This window comes from Schistocerca cancellata, chromosome 2 (assembly GCF_023864275.1).
Source record: "Schistocerca cancellata isolate TAMUIC-IGC-003103 chromosome 2, iqSchCanc2.1, whole genome shotgun sequence".
Classification (NCBI taxonomy): Eukaryota; Metazoa; Arthropoda; class Insecta; order Orthoptera; family Acrididae; genus Schistocerca; species Schistocerca cancellata.
Window position 1 is genome coordinate 786455380 of NC_064627.1, and position 14716 is coordinate 786470095.

At 49.6% G+C, this 14716-nt stretch overlaps 17 non-coding genes across 17 annotated transcripts; 11 read left to right on the plus strand and 6 right to left on the minus strand.

Moving 5' to 3' along the window:
• Positions 1–585: 585 nt before the first annotated feature.
• On the minus strand, positions 586–658 carry Trnav-uac (transfer RNA valine (anticodon UAC)). Its single transcript has one exon. It is a non-coding gene; the product is annotated as a tRNA-Val (tRNA).
• Positions 659–893: 235 nt separating this feature from the next.
• On the plus strand, positions 894–965 carry Trnap-cgg (transfer RNA proline (anticodon CGG)). The gene has a single exon. It is a non-coding gene; the product is annotated as a tRNA-Pro (tRNA).
• A 1632-nt stretch (positions 966–2597) lies between these two features.
• Trnap-ugg (transfer RNA proline (anticodon UGG)) lies at positions 2598–2669 on the plus strand. Its single transcript has one exon. It is a non-coding gene; the product is annotated as a tRNA-Pro (tRNA).
• Positions 2670–3272: 603 nt separating this feature from the next.
• Positions 3273–3345, minus strand: Trnav-uac (transfer RNA valine (anticodon UAC)). The gene has a single exon. It is a non-coding gene; the product is annotated as a tRNA-Val (tRNA).
• A 235-nt stretch (positions 3346–3580) lies between these two features.
• Positions 3581–3652, plus strand: Trnap-cgg (transfer RNA proline (anticodon CGG)). The gene has a single exon. It is a non-coding gene; the product is annotated as a tRNA-Pro (tRNA).
• A 1632-nt stretch (positions 3653–5284) lies between these two features.
• Positions 5285–5356, plus strand: Trnap-ugg (transfer RNA proline (anticodon UGG)). The gene has a single exon. It is a non-coding gene; the product is annotated as a tRNA-Pro (tRNA).
• Positions 5357–5959: 603 nt separating this feature from the next.
• Trnav-uac (transfer RNA valine (anticodon UAC)) lies at positions 5960–6032 on the minus strand. The gene has a single exon. It is a non-coding gene; the product is annotated as a tRNA-Val (tRNA).
• Positions 6033–6267: 235 nt separating this feature from the next.
• On the plus strand, positions 6268–6339 carry Trnap-cgg (transfer RNA proline (anticodon CGG)). The gene has a single exon. It is a non-coding gene; the product is annotated as a tRNA-Pro (tRNA).
• Positions 6340–7971: 1632 nt separating this feature from the next.
• On the plus strand, positions 7972–8043 carry Trnap-ugg (transfer RNA proline (anticodon UGG)). Its single transcript has one exon. It is a non-coding gene; the product is annotated as a tRNA-Pro (tRNA).
• Positions 8044–8646: 603 nt separating this feature from the next.
• Trnav-uac (transfer RNA valine (anticodon UAC)) lies at positions 8647–8719 on the minus strand. The gene has a single exon. It is a non-coding gene; the product is annotated as a tRNA-Val (tRNA).
• A 235-nt stretch (positions 8720–8954) lies between these two features.
• On the plus strand, positions 8955–9026 carry Trnap-cgg (transfer RNA proline (anticodon CGG)). Its single transcript has one exon. It is a non-coding gene; the product is annotated as a tRNA-Pro (tRNA).
• Positions 9027–10658: 1632 nt separating this feature from the next.
• Positions 10659–10730, plus strand: Trnap-ugg (transfer RNA proline (anticodon UGG)). Its single transcript has one exon. It is a non-coding gene; the product is annotated as a tRNA-Pro (tRNA).
• Positions 10731–11333: 603 nt separating this feature from the next.
• Positions 11334–11406, minus strand: Trnav-uac (transfer RNA valine (anticodon UAC)). The gene has a single exon. It is a non-coding gene; the product is annotated as a tRNA-Val (tRNA).
• Positions 11407–11641: 235 nt separating this feature from the next.
• Positions 11642–11713, plus strand: Trnap-cgg (transfer RNA proline (anticodon CGG)). Its single transcript has one exon. It is a non-coding gene; the product is annotated as a tRNA-Pro (tRNA).
• A 1632-nt stretch (positions 11714–13345) lies between these two features.
• Positions 13346–13417, plus strand: Trnap-ugg (transfer RNA proline (anticodon UGG)). The gene has a single exon. It is a non-coding gene; the product is annotated as a tRNA-Pro (tRNA).
• Positions 13418–14020: 603 nt separating this feature from the next.
• Positions 14021–14093, minus strand: Trnav-uac (transfer RNA valine (anticodon UAC)). Its single transcript has one exon. It is a non-coding gene; the product is annotated as a tRNA-Val (tRNA).
• Positions 14094–14328: 235 nt separating this feature from the next.
• On the plus strand, positions 14329–14400 carry Trnap-cgg (transfer RNA proline (anticodon CGG)). Its single transcript has one exon. It is a non-coding gene; the product is annotated as a tRNA-Pro (tRNA).
• Positions 14401–14716: the final 316 nt, after the last annotated feature.

The window sequence follows — 14716 nt, forward strand, 5'->3', positions numbered from 1 at the left end:
GAAGAGTAGGTGGAACTCAGCCCCGGTTGCAGCTCCTCAATGAAGAGTAGACGCCTGTTATAGCACGTGGATATAACAAGAATGCGGCACCAGTAAAGTACGTAGGTGGAATTCGGTAGAAACGCAGACGGTAATTTTGCATGCAACGGAAAGCAAGGTTGTCTTTGCGGAATATGTGCACCGTGAGTGGAGATTCAGCTTAACTGTGCGACAGTCTACCCTCATCTTACTAACGACGGCAACAACAAAGGTGTGGTGGCATGTAAGATTGAGAGTGGCTAAGAGTTTCTCATTATTAGTTAGCATCACACTTTGACAGAGCTGTGACAAGGCGAGTAGGGTGAGCTCAGGAAAGCCAGTAGCAAGCGCACTTGAAGTAGCCCTGAAGAACCGGATTATAAATTTTGCCAGCCATAATGGAGCTAGGGGCGTTCCCAGTTACCAAATACCGGTGCAATAAGAGAGCAACAGTATTTGACAGTAAAATGACGCCCTATCCGTCTAGCATACGACATTGCTTGTCTCTGCATACGCGGACGTGAGGTCATCTCGGAATGAAATCCGAAATATAGATTAAAATTGTTGTGTTCCCGCCCGGGATCGAACCGGGGACCTTCTGCGTGTAAAGCAGACGTGATAACCGCTACACCACGGAAACGACGGTTCTTTTCGTGTACCACCCGGAGACTCGTAATAGCAACAGTTTTTCTTCTGTGTTAGAAAGGGCATCGGCTACGAGCTCCCTCCGATTCGTGAAGTTCCTATAGTAAAAGACGTCGATGAAAACAATCCAACCGCGACAGACAGGGAGAACGCTGGGCGAGCTGCAGCCCTACAGGGTGAGACCATCAAAGGTGGCGTCATTCACATGCAGTGCGTTTTCGGAACGGACAGGCTCGTTGGTCTAGGGGTATGATTCCTGCTTCGGGTGCAGGAGGTCCCGGGTTCAAATCCCGGACGAGCCCTTGCGTTTTGTACAACGGTGTGGTAACAAATCGCATGGCGGCGGCTGTTTCGCGCATTTCCAGGCCTCCAAGTCAGCGCTAAAATCCGACAACCAGTTCTGAAACAGTTTCATGTTTCATTTGAGCCATGTGCACCCTGCTGGTGGAACGTTTGAAGTTGATTTAAGTGGTCACTGCAGAGATCGTAGCAAGTGTCTTGCTGAGTGCGACGGAAACGGGTTTCCGCCCGCAATCGAACCAGGGACCTTCTGCGTGTTAGGCACGGCGCCTGGGCTCGGCGGCAGCTGCTGCTCTTTCTTTCCTTACGAGATACCGTCGATTCGCGCAGTCGTTATTGCAAAAGATGTCACCAAAGGCAATCGCTTCGTTAGCGGCACGGTGCCTGGGCTCGGCGGCAGCTCTACATGGAGGCACCAGCAGCCCAGCCAATCCGCCGCCGGCACCGGCGCGCCGCAGCGCAAGAAGCCGGCGCCCGCCCTGCAATGCCCCCCGTCGTTGCATATTCCACCCGCCTTATATCCTCCCCATGTCTGACTCACTACCCTAAATGACACTGCGGTCGACGTGCTTTTTACTATCGCTTTTGGAAGAACCAATGCGCATATTCTAGTGTCGAACCGGTATTGCAAATTTGGATTAAGCAAAAATTTATTGTGTGGTCGAGCGACACCCTCGGCTCGCTCTTCCTACATGATCGCTTCTTGCGAGGAATAATTACTAGCGCGCCGATGGCTTCAGAGTTGGTCTTCTCGAAGTTTTGCTTCCGCACTGCATTCCGCAATCTTTTCGTTATGAGCTTCGGTTTCCCGACTTTCTAGTGTTTAGTGCGTTTGGCTTCTCTTAACCCTTAGCCACCGCTTGCCGAAATTTCCACGCTGTCATATGTCGATCTGCAGAGCTCAATGAAGGCATCGCGGCCATTCCTGAGCTCATGGAACGGCCGAATCTGTAGTTGTTTCCAGATCTCTCCCACACAACGGCCTCCCAGTAGCTTGGATTACAGGAGTACGCCACTACTCCCAGCCGCAGATTCACCTTTGAAAGCAGAATGACATGAGCTACGCGCAACTCCGATTGTTTTTTTGTTGTGTCTGGCCTACTTTGAAAGACTTTGTAGTCGATTTACTTACTACTATCGCTGTTGGAAACCAGGATACCACACAGTATTCTAGAGACGATCAGGCAATGAAAATTTAGAATAAGTAAAACAGTATCAAAAGAATTTGTGTGGTGGAGCAGCACATGCAATTTATGCTTCCTAGATAATCGTTACTGCATAGAATAATTCTTTTGTCTGCGGCGTCTTCAGTATCCGTCTTGTGGAAATTTTACTTGCAGTATATTGTGCAATCTTTTCGTTATGAGTTGGTGCTTGGTTTCCCGATGTTCTTTTGTTTAGTGCATTCGCCTTCTCTTAACCCTGAGAAACCACATACCGAAACTGAAGCACTGCCGGCTGTTCATAAGCAGTGTTCGATGAAGTTATTTCCCTTTTTATTCGTTGCCTTTAATATTCTTCTCATCATTGGTGAGTGCTGCCTGCAGAAAGCGTTTATCTTGCGAATTCACGTGAAAGTGTGTGTTCCCTGTGAGGTCCACTACTTGGGATTAACTTGACTGCTCCAGGCAGGTGGCTCGTTGGTCTAGGGGTATGATTCCTGCTTTGGGTGCAGGAGGTCCCGGGTTCAAATCCCGGACGAGCCCTGCCATTTTGACCGTGCTGAAGAGTAGGTGGAACTCAGCCCCGGTTGCAGCTCCTCAATGAAGAGTAGACGCCTGTTATAGCACGTGGATATAACAAGAATGCGGCACCAGTAAAGTACGTAGGTGGAATTCGGTAGAAACGCAGACGGTAATTTTGCATGCAACGGAAAGCAAGGTTGTCTTTGCGGAATATGTGCACCGTGAGTGGAGATTCAGCTTAACTGTGCGACAGTCTACCCTCATCTTACTAACGACGGCAACAACAAAGGTGTGGTGGCATGTAAGATTGAGAGTGGCTAAGAGTTTCTCATTATTAGTTAGCATCACACTTTGACAGAGCTGTGACAAGGCGAGTAGGGTGAGCTCAGGAAAGCCAGTAGCAAGCGCACTTGAAGTAGCCCTGAAGAACCGGATTATAAATTTTGCCAGCCATAATGGAGCTAGGGGCGTTCCCAGTTACCAAATACCGGTGCAATAAGAGAGCAACAGTATTTGACAGTAAAATGACGCCCTATCCGTCTAGCATACGACATTGCTTGTCTCTGCATACGCGGACGTGAGGTCATCTCGGAATGAAATCCGAAATATAGATTAAAATTGTTGTGTTCCCGCCCGGGATCGAACCGGGTACCTTCTGCGTGTAAAGCAGACGTGATAACCGCTACACCACGGAAACGACGGTTCTTTTCGTGTACCACCCGGAGACTCGTAATAGCAACAGTTTTTCTTCTGTGTTAGAAAGGGCATCGGCTACGAGCTCCCTCCGATTCGTGAAGTTCCTATAGTAAAAGACGTCGATGAAAACAATCCAACCGCGACAGACAGGGAGAACGCTGGGCGAGCTGCAGCCCTACAGGGTGAGACCATCAAAGGTGGCGTCATTCACATGCAGTGCGTTTTCGGAACGGACAGGCTCGTTGGTCTAGGGGTATGATTCCTGCTTCGGGTGCAGGAGGTCCCGCGTTCAAATCCCGGACGAGCCCTTGCGTTTTGTACAACGGTGTGGTAACAAATCGCATGGCGGCGGCTGTTTCGCGCATTTCCAGGCCTCCAAGTCAGCGCTAAAATCCGACAACCAGTTCTGAAACAGTTTCATGTTTCATTTGAGCCATGTGCACCCTGCTGGTGGAACGTTTGAAGTTGATTTAAGTGGTCACTGCAGAGATCGTAGCAAGTGTCTTGCTGAGTGCGACGGAAACGGGTTTCCGCCCGCAATCGAACCAGGGACCTTCTGCGTGTTAGGCACGGCGCCTGGGCTCGGCGGCAGCTGCTGCTCTTTCTTTCCTTACGAGATACCGTCGATTCGCGCAGTCGTTATTGCAAAAGATGTCACCAAAGGCAATCGCTTCGTTAGCGGCACGGTGCCTGGGCTCGGCGGCAGCTCTACATGGAGGCACCAGCAGCCCAGCCAATCCGCCGCCGGCACCGGCGCGCCGCAGCGCAAGAAGCCGGCGCCCGCCCTGCAATGCCCCCCGTCGTTGCATATTCCACCCGCCTTATATCCTCCCCATGTCTGACTCACTACCCTAAATGACACTGCGGTCGACGTGCTTTTTACTATCGCTTTTGGAAGAACCAATGCGCATATTCTAGTGTCGAACCGGTATTGCAAATTTGGATTAAGCAAAAATTTATTGTGTGGTCGAGCGACACCCTCGGCTCGCTCTTCCTACATGATCGCTTCTTGCGAGGAATAATTACTAGCGCGCCGATGGCTTCAGAGTTGGTCTTCTCGAAGTTTTGCTTCCGCACTGCATTCCGCAATCTTTTCGTTATGAGCTTCGGTTTCCCGACTTTCTAGTGTTTAGTGCGTTTGGCTTCTCTTAACCCTTAGCCACCGCTTGCCGAAATTTCCACGCTGTCATATGTCGATCTGCAGAGCTCAATGAAGGCATCGCGGCCATTCCTGAGCTCATGGAACGGCCGAATCTGTAGTTGTTTCCAGATCTCTCCCACACAACGGCCTCCCAGTAGCTTGGATTACAGGAGTACGCCACTACTCCCAGCCGCAGGTTCACCTTTGAAAGCAGAATGACATGAGCTACGCGCAACTCCGATTGTTTTTTTGTTGTGTCTGGCCTACTTTGAAAGACTTTGTAGTCGATTTACTTACTACTATCGCTGTTGGAAACCAGGATACCACACAGTATTCTAGAGACGATCAGGCAATGAAAATTTAGAATAAGTAAAACAGTATCAAAAGAATTTGTGTGGTGGAGCAGCACATGCAATTTATGCTTCCTAGATAATCGTTACTGCATAGAATAATTCTTTTGTCTGCGGCGTCTTCAGTATCCGTCTTGTGGAAATTTTACTTGCAGTATATTGTGCAATCTTTTCGTTATGAGTTGGTGCTTGGTTTCCCGATGTTCTTTTGTTTAGTGCATTCGCCTTCTCTTAACCCTGAGAAACCACATACCGAAACTGAAGCACTGCCGGCTGTTCATAAGCAGTGTTCGATGAAGTTATTTCCCTTTTTATTCGTTGCCTTTAATATTCTTCTCATCATTGGTGAGTGCTGCCTGCAGAAAGCGTTTATCTTGCGAATTCACGTGAAAGTGTGTGTTCCCTGTGAGGTCCACTACTTGGGATTAACTTGACTGCTCCAGGCAGGTGGCTCGTTGGTCTAGGGGTATGATTCCTGCTTTGGGTGCAGGAGGTCCCGGGTTCAAATCCCGGACGAGCCCTGCCATTTTGACCGTGCTGAAGAGTAGGTGGAACTCAGCCCCGGTTGCAGCTCCTCAATGAAGAGTAGACGCCTGTTATAGCACGTGGATATAACAAGAATGCGGCACCAGTAAAGTACGTAGGTGGAATTCGGTAGAAACGCAGACGGTAATTTTGCATGCAACGGAAAGCAAGGTTGTCTTTGCGGAATATGTGCACCGTGAGTGGAGATTCAGCTTAACTGTGCGACAGTCTACCCTCATCTTACTAACGACGGCAACAACAAAGGTGTGGTGGCATGTAAGATTGAGAGTGGCTAAGAGTTTCTCATTATTAGTTAGCATCACACTTTGACAGAGCTGTGACAAGGCGAGTAGGGTGAGCTCAGGAAAGCCAGTAGCAAGCGCACTTGAAGTAGCCCCGAAGAACCGGATTATAAATTTTGCCAGCCATAATGGAGCTAGGGGCGTTCCCAGTTACCAAATACCGGTGCAATAAGAGAGCAACAGTATTTGACAGTAAAATGACGCCCTATCCGTCTAGCATACGACATTGCTTGTCTCTGCATACGCGGACGTGAGGTCATCTCGGAATGAAATCCGAAATATAGATTAAAATTGTTGTGTTCCCGCCCGGGATCGAACCGGGGACCTTCTGCGTGTAAAGCAGACGTGATAACCGCTACACCACGGAAACGACGGTTCTTTTCGTGTACCACCCGGAGACTCGTAATAGCAACAGTTTTTCTTCTGTGTTAGAAAGGGCATCGGCTACGAGCTCCCTCCGATTCGTGAAGTTCCTATAGTAAAAGACGTCGATGAAAACAATCCAACCGCGACAGACAGGGAGAACGCTGGGCGAGCTGCAGCCCTACAGGGTGAGACCATCAAAGGTGGCGTCATTCACATGCAGTGCGTTTTCGGAACGGACAGGCTCGTTGGTCTAGGGGTATGATTCCTGCTTCGGGTGCAGGAGGTCCCGGGTTCAAATCCCGGACGAGCCCTTGCGTTTTGTACAACGGTGTGGTAACAAATCGCATGGCGGCGGCTGTTTCGCGCATTTCCAGGCCTCCAAGTCAGCGCTAAAATCCGACAACCAGTTCTGAAACAGTTTCATGTTTCATTTGAGCCATGTGCACCCTGCTGGTGGAACGTTTGAAGTTGATTTAAGTGGTCACTGCAGAGATCGTAGCAAGTGTCTTGCTGAGTGCGACGGAAACGGGTTTCCGCCCGCAATCGAACCAGGGACCTTCTGCGTGTTAGGCACGGCGCCTGGGCTCGGCGGCAGCTGCTGCTCTTTCTTTCCTTACGAGATACCGTCGATTCGCGCAGTCGTTATTGCAAAAGATGTCACCAAAGGCAATCGCTTCGTTAGCGGCACGGTGCCTGGGCTCGGCGGCAGCTCTACATGGAGGCACCAGCAGCCCAGCCAATCCGCCGCCGGCACCGGCGCGCCGCAGCGCAAGAAGCCGGCGCCCGCCCTGCAATGCCCCCCGTCGTTGCATATTCCACCCGCCTTATATCCTCCCCATGTCTGACTCACTACCCTAAATGACACTGCGGTCGACGTGCTTTTTACTATCGCTTTTGGAAGAACCAATGCGCATATTCTAGTGTCGAACCGGTATTGCAAATTTGGATTAAGCAAAAATTTATTGTGTGGTCGAGCGACACCCTCGGCTCGCTCTTCCTACATGATCGCTTCTTGCGAGGAATAATTACTAGCGCGCCGATGGCTTCAGAGTTGGTCTTCTCGAAGTTTTGCTTCCGCACTGCATTCCGCAATCTTTTCGTTATGAGCTTCGGTTTCCCGACTTTCTAGTGTTTAGTGCGTTTGGCTTCTCTTAACCCTTAGCCACCGCTTGCCGAAATTTCCACGCTGTCATATGTCGATCTGCAGAGCTCAATGAAGGCATCGCGGCCATTCCTGAGCTCATGGAACGGCCGAATCTGTAGTTGTTTCCAGATCTCTCCCACACAACGGCCTCCCAGTAGCTTGGATTACAGGAGTACGCCACTACTCCCAGCCGCAGGTTCACCTTTGAAAGCAGAATGACATGAGCTACGCGCAACTCCGATTGTTTTTTTGTTGTGTCTGGCCTACTTTGAAAGACTTTGTAGTCGATTTACTTACTACTATCGCTGTTGGAAACCAGGATACCACACAGTATTCTAGAGACGATCAGGCAATGAAAATTTAGAATAAGTAAAACAGTATCAAAAGAATTTGTGTGGTGGAGCAGCACATGCAATTTATGCTTCCTAGATAATCGTTACTGCATAGAATAATTCTTTTGTCTGCGGCGTCTTCAGTATCCGTCTTGTGGAAATTTTACTTGCAGTATATTGTGCAATCTTTTCGTTATGAGTTGGTGCTTGGTTTCCCGATGTTCTTTTGTTTAGTGCATTCGCCTTCTCTTAACCCTGAGAAACCACATACCGAAACTGAAGCACTGCCGGCTGTTCATAAGCAGTGTTCGATGAAGTTATTTCCCTTTTTATTCGTTGCCTTTAATATTCTTCTCATCATTGGTGAGTGCTGCCTGCAGAAAGCGTTTATCTTGCGAATTCACGTGAAAGTGTGTGTTCCCTGTGAGGTCCACTACTTGGGATTAACTTGACTGCTCCAGGCAGGTGGCTCGTTGGTCTAGGGGTATGATTCCTGCTTTGGGTGCAGGAGGTCCCGGGTTCAAATCCCGGACGAGCCCTGCCATTTTGACCGTGCTGAAGAGTAGGTGGAACTCAGCCCCGGTTGCAGCTCCTCAATGAAGAGTAGACGCCTGTTATAGCACGTGGATATAACAAGAATGCGGCACCAGTAAAGTACGTAGGTGGAATTCGGTAGAAACGCAGACGGTAATTTTGCATGCAACGGAAAGCAAGGTTGTCTTTGCGGAATATGTGCACCGTGAGTGGAGATTCAGCTTAACTGTGCGACAGTCTACCCTCATCTTACTAACGACGGCAACAACAAAGGTGTGGTGGCATGTAAGATTGAGAGTGGCTAAGAGTTTCTCATTATTAGTTAGCATCACACTTTGACAGAGCTGTGACAAGGCGAGTAGGGTGAGCTCAGGAAAGCCAGTAGCAAGCGCACTTGAAGTAGCCCTGAAGAACCGGATTATAAATTTTGCCAGCCATAATGGAGCTAGGGGCGTTCCCAGTTACCAAATACCGGTGCAATAAGAGAGCAACAGTATTTGACAGTAAAATGACGCCCTATCCGTCTAGCATACGACATTGCTTGTCTCTGCATACGCGGACGTGAGGTCATCTCGGAATGAAATCCGAAATATAGATTAAAATTGTTGTGTTCCCGCCCGGGATCGAACCGGGGACCTTCTGCGTGTAAAGCAGACGTGATAACCGCTACACCACGGAAACGACGGTTCTTTTCGTGTACCACCCGGAGACTCGTAATAGCAACAGTTTTTCTTCTGTGTTAGAAAGGGCATCGGCTACGAGCTCCCTCCGATTCGTGAAGTTCCTATAGTAAAAGACGTCGATGAAAACAATCCAACCGCGACAGACAGGGAGAACGCTGGGCGAGCTGCAGCCCTACAGGGTGAGACCATCAAAGGTGGCGTCATTCACATGCAGTGCGTTTTCGGAACGGACAGGCTCGTTGGTCTAGGGGTATGATTCCTGCTTCGGGTGCAGGAGGTCCCGGGTTCAAATCCCGGACGAGCCCTTGCGTTTTGTACAACGGTGTGGTAACAAATCGCATGGCGGCGGCTGTTTCGCGCATTTCCAGGCCTCCAAGTCAGCGCTAAAATCCGACAACCAGTTCTGAAACAGTTTCATGTTTCATTTGAGCCATGTGCACCCTGCTGGTGGAACGTTTGAAGTTGATTTAAGTGGTCACTGCAGAGATCGTAGCAAGTGTCTTGCTGAGTGCGACGGAAACGGGTTTCCGCCCGCAATCGAACCAGGGACCTTCTGCGTGTTAGGCACGGCGCCTGGGCTCGGCGGCAGCTGCTGCTCTTTCTTTCCTTACGAGATACCGTCGATTCGCGCAGTCGTTATTGCAAAAGATGTCACCAAAGGCAATCGCTTCGTTAGCGGCACGGTGCCTGGGCTCGGCGGCAGCTCTACATGGAGGCACCAGCAGCCCAGCCAATCCGCCGCCGGCACCGGCGCGCCGCAGCGCAAGAAGCCGGCGCCCGCCCTGCAATGCCCCCCGTCGTTGCATATTCCACCCGCCTTATATCCTCCCCATGTCTGACTCACTACCCTAAATGACACTGCGGTCGACGTGCTTTTTACTATCGCTTTTGGAAGAACCAATGCGCATATTCTAGTGTCGAACCGGTATTGCAAATTTGGATTAAGCAAAAATTTATTGTGTGGTCGAGCGACACCCTCGGCTCGCTCTTCCTACATGATCGCTTCTTGCGAGGAATAATTACTAGCGTGCCGATGGCTTCAGAGTTGGTCTTCTCGAAGTTTTGCTTCCGCACTGCATTCCGCAATCTTTTCGTTATGAGCTTCGGTTTCCCGACTTTCTAGTGTTTAGTGCGTTTGGTTTCTCTTAACCCTTAGCCACCGCTTGCCGAAATTTCCACGCTGTCATATGTCGATCTGCAGAGCTCAATGAAGGCATCGCGGCCATTCCTGAGCTCATGGAACGGCCGAATCTGTAGTTGTTTCCAGATCTCTCCCACACAACGGCCTCCCAGTAGCTTGGATTACAGGAGTACGCCACTACTCCCAGCCGCAGGTTCACCTTTGAAAGCAGAATGACATGAGCTACGCGCAACTCCGATTGTTTTTTTGTTGTGTCTGGCCTACTTTGAAAGACTTTGTAGTCGATTTACTTACTACTATCGCTGTTGGAAACCAGGATACCACACAGTATTCTAGAGACGATCAGGCAATGAAAATTTAGAATAAGTAAAACAGTATCAAAAGAATTTGTGTGGTGGAGCAGCACATGCAATTTATGCTTCCTAGATAATCGTTACTGCATAGAATAATTCTTTTGTCTGCGGCGTCTTCAGTACCCGTCTTGTGGAAATTTTACTTGCAGTATATTGTGCAATCTTTTCGTTATGAGTTGGTGCTTGGTTTCCCGATGTTCTTTTGTTTAGTGCATTCGCCTTCTCTTAACCCTGAGAAACCACATACCGAAACTGAAGCACTGCCGGCTGTTCATAAGCAGTGTTCGATGAAGTTATTTCCCTTTTTATTCGTTGCCTTTAATATTCTTCTCATCATTGGTGAGTGCTGCCTGCAGAAAGCGTTTATCTTGCGAATTCACGTGAAAGTGTGTGTTCCCTGTGAGGTCCACTACTTGGGATTAACTTGACTGCTCCAGGCAGGTGGCTCGTTGGTCTAGGGGTATGATTCCTGCTTTGGGTGCAGGAGGTCCCGGGTTCAAATCCCGGACGAGCCCTGCCATTTTGACCGTGCTGAAGAGTAGGTGGAACTCAGCCCCGGTTGCAGCTCCTCAATGAAGAGTAGACGCCTGTTATAGCACGTGGATATAACAAGAATGCGGCACCAGTAAAGTACGTAGGTGGAATTCGGTAGAAACGCAGACGGTAATTTTGCATGCAACGGAAAGCAAGGTTGTCTTTGCGGAATATGTGCACCGTGAGTGGAGATTCAGCTTAACTGTGCGACAGTCTACCCTCATCTTACTAACGACGGCAACAACAAAGGTGTGGTGGCATGTAAGATTGAGAGTGGCTAAGAGTTTCTCATTATTAGTTAGCATCACACTTTGACAGAGCTGTGACAAGGCGAGTAGGGTGAGCTCAGGAAAGCCAGTAGCAAGCGCACTTGAAGTAGCCCTGAAGAACCGGATTATAAATTTTGCCAGCCATAATGGAGCTAGGGGCGTTCCCAGTTACCAAATACCGGTGCAATAAGAGAGCAACAGTATTTGACAGTAAAATGACGCCCTATCCGTCTAGCATACGACATTGCTTGTCTCTGCATACGCGGACGTGAGGTCATCTCGGAATGAAATCCGAAATATAGATTAAAATTGTTGTGTTCCCGCCCGGGATCGAACCGGGGACCTTCTGCGTGTAAAGCAGACGTGATAACCGCTACACCACGGAAACGACGGTTCTTTTCGTGTACCACCCGGAGACTCGTAATAGCAACAGTTTTTCTTCTGTGTTAGAAAGGGCATCGGCTACGAGCTCCCTCCGATTCGTGAAGTTCCTATAGTAAAAGACGTCGATGAAAACAATCCAACCGCGACAGACAGGGAGAACGCTGGGCGAGCTGCAGCCCTACAGGGTGAGACCATCAAAGGTGGCGTCATTCACATGCAGTGCGTTTTCGGAACGGACAGGCTCGTTGGTCTAGGGGTATGATTCCTGCTTCGGGTGCAGGAGGTCCCGGGTTCAAATCCCGGACGAGCCCTTGCGTTTTGTACAACGGTGTGGTAACAAATCGCATGGCGGCGGCTGTTTCGCGCATTTCCAGGCCTCCAAGTCAGCGCTAAAATCCGACAACCAGTTCTGAAACAGTTTCATGTTTCATTTGAGCCATGTGCACCCTGCTGGTGGAACGTTTGAAGTTGATTTAAGTGGTCACTGCAGAGATCGTAGCAAGTGTCTTGCTGAGTGCGACGGAAACGGGTTTCCGCCCGCAATCGAACCAGGGACCTTCTGCGTGTTAGGCACGGCGCCTGGGCTCGGCGGCAGCTGCTGCTCTTTCTTTCCTTACGAGATACCGTCGATTCGCGCAGTCGTTATTGCAAAAGATGTCACCAAAGGCAATCGCTTCGTTAGCGGCACGGTGCCTGGGCTCGGCGGCAGCTCTACATGGAGGCACCAGCAGCCCAGCCAATCCGCCGCCGGCACCGGCGCGCCGCAGCGCAAGAAGCCGGCGCCCGCCCTGCAATGCCCCCCGTCGTTGCATATTCCACCCGCCTTATATCCTCCCCATGTCTGACTCACTACCCTAAATGACACTGCGGTCGACGTGCTTTTTACTATCGCTTTTGGAAGAACCAATGCGCATATTCTAGTGTCGAACCGGTATTGCAAATTTGGATTAAGCAAAAATTTATTGTGTGGTCGAGCGACACCCTCGGCTCGCTCTTCCTACATGATCGCTTCTTGCGAGGAATAATTACTAGCGTGCCGATGGCTTCAGAGTTGGTCTTCTCGAAGTTTTGCTTCCGCACTGCATTCCGCAATCTTTTCGTTATGAGCTTCGGTTTCCCGACTTTCTAGTGTTTAGTGCGTTTGGCTTCTCTTAACCCTTAGCCACCGCTTGCCGAAATTTCCACGCTGTCATATGTCGATCTGCAGAGCTCAATGAAGGCATCGCGGCCATTCCTGAGCTCATGGAACGGCCGAATCTGTAGTTGTTTCCAGATCTCTCCCACACAACGGCCTCCCAGTAGCTTGGATTACAGGAGTACGCCACTACTCCCAGCCGCAGGTTCACCTTTGAAAGCAGAATGACATGAGCTACGCGCAACTCCGATTGTTTTTTTGTTGTGTCTGGCCTACTTTGAAAGACTTTGTAGTCGATTTACTTACTACTATCGCTGTTGGAAACCAGGATACCACACAGTATTCTAGAGACGATCAGGCAATGAAAATTTAGAATAAGTAAAACAGTATCAAAAGAATTTGTGTGGTGGAGCAGCACATGCAATTTATGCTTCCTAGATAATCGTTACTGCATAGAATAATTCTTTTGTCTGCGGCGTCTTCAGTATCCGTCTTGTGGAAATTTTACTTGCAGTATATTGTGCAATCTTTTCGTTATGAGTTGGTGCTTGGTTTCCCGATGTTCTTTTGTTTAGTGCATTCGCCTTCTCTTAACCCTGAGAAACCACATACCGAAACTGAAGCACTGCCGGCTGTTCATAAGCAGTGTTCGATGAAGTTATTTCCCTTTTTATTCGTTGCCTTTAATATTCTTCTCATCATTGGTGAGTGCTGCCTGCAGAAAGCGTTTATCTTGCGAATTCACGTGAAAGTGTGTGTTCCCTGTGAGGTCCACTACTTGGGATTAACTTGACTGCTCCAGGCAGGTGGCTCGTTGGTCTAGGGGTATGATTCCTGCTTTGGGTGAAGGAGGTCCCGGGTTCAAATCCCGGACGAGCCCTGCCATTTTGACCGTGCTGAAGAGTAGGTGGAACTCAGCCCCGGTTGCAGCTCCTCAATGAAGAGTAGACGCCTGTTATAGCACGTGGATATAACAAGAATGCGGCACCAGTAAAGTACGTAGGTGGAATTCGGTAGAAACGCAGACGGTAATTTTGCATGCAACGGAAAGCAAGGTTGTCTTTGCGGAATATGTGCACCGTGAGTGGAGATTCAGCTTAACTGTGCGACAGTCTACCCTCATCTTACTAACGACGGCAACAACAAAGGTGTGGTGGCATGTAAGATTGAGAGTGGCTAAGAGTTTCTCATTATTAGTTAGCATCACACTTTGACAGAGCTGTGACAAGGCGAGTAGGGTGAGCTCAGGAAAGCCAGTAGCAAGCGCACTTGAAGTAGCCCTGAAGAACCGGATTATAAATTTTGCCAGCCATAATGGAGCTAGGGGCGTTCCCAGTTACCAAATACCGGTGCAATAAGAGAGCAACAGTATTTGACAGTAAAATGACGCCCTATCCGTCTAGCATACGACATTGCTTGTCTCTGCATACGCGGACGTGAGGTCATCTCGGAATGAAATCCGAAATATAGATTAAAATTGTTGTGTTCCCGCCCGGGATCGAACCGGGTACCTTCTGCGTGTAAAGCAGACGTGATAACCGCTACACCACGGAAACGACGGTTCTTTTCGTGTACCACCCGGAGACTCGTAATAGCAACAGTTTTTCTTCTGTGTTAGAAAGGGCATCGGCTACGAGCTCCCTCCGATTCGTGAAGTTCCTATAGTAAAAGACGTCGATGAAAACAATCCAACCGCGACAGACAGGGAGAACGCTGGGCGAGCTGCAGCCCTACAGGGTGAGACCATCAAAGGTGGCGTCATTCACATGCAGTGCGTTTTCGGAACGGACAGGCTCGTTGGTCTAGGGGTATGATTCCTGCTTCGGGTGCAGGAGGTCCCGCGTTCAAATCCCGGACGAGCCCTTGCGTTTTGTACAACGGTGTGGTAACAAATCGCATGGCGGCGGCTGTTTCGCGCATTTCCAGGCCTCCAAGTCAGCGCTAAAATCCGACAACCAGTTCTGAAACAGTTTCATGTTTCATTTGAGCCATGTGCACCCTGCTGGTGGAACGTTTGAAGTTGATTTAAGTGGTCACTGCAGAGATCGTAGCAAGTGTCTTGCTGAGTGCGACGGAAACGGGTTTCCGCCCGCAATCGAACCAGGGACCTTCTGCGTGTTAGGCACGGCGCCTGGGCTCGGCGGCAGCTGCTGCTCTTTCTTTCCTTACGAGATACCGT